Source organism: Lepus europaeus, chromosome 10 (assembly GCF_033115175.1).
Source record: "Lepus europaeus isolate LE1 chromosome 10, mLepTim1.pri, whole genome shotgun sequence".
NCBI classification, from domain to species: Eukaryota; Metazoa; Chordata; class Mammalia; order Lagomorpha; family Leporidae; genus Lepus; species Lepus europaeus.
The window spans coordinates 99,728,771-99,732,110 of NC_084836.1; the positions used below are offsets into that span (position 1 = coordinate 99,728,771).

Sequence of the window (3,340 nt, forward strand, 5' to 3'; positions counted from 1 at the left end):
GGAGGCACAGCCGCGTCCATCCGGAGAAATGGTTTGCAAAGTCCAGCAGAGGTGGGGAGGGGAGCAGCTGCTCCTACGGGGTGGGGGAATAGATCCAGGAGGCCAAAGCCCTGGCATCTGCCCAGGGCTGGGTCTCCTGGGGGAGGAGGAGCAGGCATCCCCCAGCTCCTCGATTCCTCCTCGGGCTCCCTTGCTCCACCAGCCTCTGCCGTGTCCTTCCCACTTGTCTGGGCACCAGCCAGTCCTAGAACCCAGAGGCTGGCAGCCCTGACTCTCTGGGGATGTGCACAGCTGAGTCAGGGTGGGTGTGGTGACCAGGCAGACAGATTTATCCTACTTCCAGAGACCTTGACCAGAGCTGGGCTGGAGCGCCATCAGCCACGCCAGATTCATCCCAATTGCTACGACATCAGTGTGGACCCTCTGTCCTGAAAATTTCCCCTTGCTATTCACAGTGCCCATAATTCTATCAGTACAGAAACAGCCAAGGCTGGTGTTCAGTATGCAGAGGCATATGTCGGCATATTCCTGCTGGCTGTTAATAACTACTGTCCCAAGGGCCTTGCAGGTACCCCCTCCCCAATGCATATGAGTACCGGACACTGTGGATACTCACCTGGGTCCGTCCCCCTAGTCCTCCCCACTTACAGCCAAAGAGGTCATGCTGGCCACCGCAGGGCCATCCAGTGCTTTGGGGACCACCAGTAAGTGCTGATCAGAGCAGCTGCTAACGCTTTTCACATCACTCTTGGAAACAATCCTTGGGGGCCGGTGCTGTGGCATAGTGGGTAAAGCTGCCGCCTGCAGTGCCGGCATCCCATATGGGCGCCTGTTTGAGACTCGGCTGCTCCACTTCCAATCCAGCTCTCTGCTGTGGTCTGGGAAAGCAGTAGAAGATGGCCCAAGCCCTTGGGCCTCTGCACCCACGTGGGAGACCTGGAAGAAGTACCTGGCTCCTGGCTTCGGATCAGCGCAGCTCCAGCCATTGTGGCCATCTGGGGAGTGCACCAGTGGATGGAAGAAATAAATCTCTCTCTCTCTCTCTCTCTCTGCCTCTCCTCTCTCTGTGTAACTCTGACTTTCAAGTAAAATAAATAAATCTTTAAAAGAAGCAATCCTTTGCCTTACAACTTTGTTTCCTGCTTAAAGACAAATGATGGGGCCAACGCTGGTGCAGCAGGTTAAAGCCCTGGCCAGCAGTGCCCGCGTCCCATATGGCTGCCGGTTCAAGACCCGGCTGCTCTACTTCCAATCCAGCTCTCCACTATGGCCTGAGAAAGCAGTAGAACATGGCTCAAGTGCTTGAGCCCCTGCACCAACGTGGGAGACCCAGAAGATCCTAGCTCCTGACTTCAGATCAGCTCAGCTTTGACCACTGTGGTCATTTGAGGAGTAAACCAGTGGATGGAGGACCTCTCTCTCTGGTTCTACCTCTCTCTGTAACTCTTTCAAATAAATAAAATAAATTTAAAAAAAAAAAAAAAAAAGGCTGGCGCCGCGGCTCACTAGGCTAATCCTCCGCCTTGCAGCACCGGCACACCGGGTTCTAGTCCCGGTTGGGGTGCCGATCCTGTCTCGGTTGCCCCTCTTCCAGGCCAGCTCTCTGCTGTGGCCCGGGAGTGCAGTGGAGGATGGCCCAAGTGCTTGGGCCCTGCACCCCATGGGAGACCAGGAGAAGCACCTGGCTCCTGCCATCGGATCAGTGCAGTGCACCGGCCACAGCGCACCTACCGCGGCGGCCATTGGAGGGTGAACCAACGGCAAAAAGGAAGACCTTTCTCTCTGTCTCTCTCTCACTGTCCACTCTGCCTGTCAAAAAAATAAAAAAATAAATTAATTAATTAAAAAAAAAAGACAAATAGTAGAAATTCAGAGGGGACGGACCTTGTGCAATCTCTTCATTTTTCCAGATGAGGAAACTGAGTACAGAAAGAAGCAAAGACTTGGCCAAGGTCACACAATCTGTCAGTTTACGCATAAAGATGCGAGGTCCTGACTTCTTTTTTTTTTTTTAAGATTTATTTTATTAGGGGCCAGTGCTGTGGCGTAGCAGGTAAAGCTGCCGCTTGCAGTGCCGACATCCCATATGGGTGCTGGTTCGAGTCCCAGCTGCTCCACTTGCAATCCAGCTCTCTGCTATGGTCTGGGAAAGCAGTAGAAGATGGCCCAACTCCTTGGGCCCCTGCACCTGTGTGGGAGACCCAGAGAAGGCTCCTGGCTCCTGGCTCCTGGTTCCTGGCTTCGGATTGGTGCAGCTCTGGCCATTGTGGCCATCTGGGGAGTGAATCAGCAGATGGAAGACCTCTCTCTCTCTTTCTCTGTCTCTCTCTCTGCCTCTCCTTCTCTCTGCATGTAACTCTGACTTTCAAGTAAATAATAAATAAATATTTATAAAAAAAAAAGATTTTATTAGGCCGGAGTGGTTGCCAGTAAAATGGGCGAGTTCTCGAAAGCTGGGAAAGCGGTGCTGGTCCTAGGCAAACGCTACTCAGGATGCAAAGCAGTCATTGTGAAGAACATTAATGACGGCACCTCCAATCACCCCTGCAGCCATGCTCTGGTGGCTGGAATTGATCGTTATCCCTGTAAAGTGACAACTGCCAGGGGCAAGAAAAAAATCACCAATAGGTCAAAGGTCAACTCTTTTGTGAAAGTTTTTAAGTACAATCACCTCATGCCCACTAGGTACTCCATGCATATTCCCTTGGACAAAACTGGTCAACAAGGATGTCTTGAGAAACCCAGCTCTTAAACACAAGGCCTAACAAGAGGCAAGGTCAAGTTTGAAGAGAGGTACAAGACTGGCAAGAACAAGTGGTTCTCCCAGAAGCTGAGGTTTTAGATATTTTTTTGGTTCCAGTCATTAAAAACTTTTTTAAAAATTATTTTATTTATTTGAAAGGTAGAGTTACAGAGAGAGAGGGAGAGACAGAGAGAAAGAGATCTTCCACCTGTTGGTTCACTTCCCAAATGGCAACAACCAGGTCTGAGCCATACTGAAGCCAGGAGCCTCATCCAGGTCTCCCAGAAGGATGCCAGGCCCAAGGACGGGGCCATCTTTTGCTGCTTTCCCAGGCACATTAGCAGGGAGCTGGATCGGAAGTAGAGCAACCAAGGCTCAAACTGGCCTCAGTTAAGGTGGAAGCTTAATTCATTATATCTACCATTGGCTCTGGAGCCCTGACTTCTGACACTTCCCTTGGGTATCAATTTATCCAGCCCCACCAACACTGAACTTCAGCAGGCATGGAAGGAGGTGAATGGGGAGGAATCTGACTGGGGCAGAACTGATAGCCAATCACTTCGCTCCTGTAACTGATAACTGTCGTTATGGCAACAG

General features: G+C 51.3%; 1 pseudogene; it reads left to right on the forward strand.

Annotated features, from left to right (window-relative positions):
* Positions 1-2,434: 2,434 nt before the first annotated feature.
* Positions 2,435-2,842, forward strand: LOC133767883 (large ribosomal subunit protein eL27-like; annotated as a pseudogene).
* Positions 2,843-3,340: the final 498 nt, after the last annotated feature.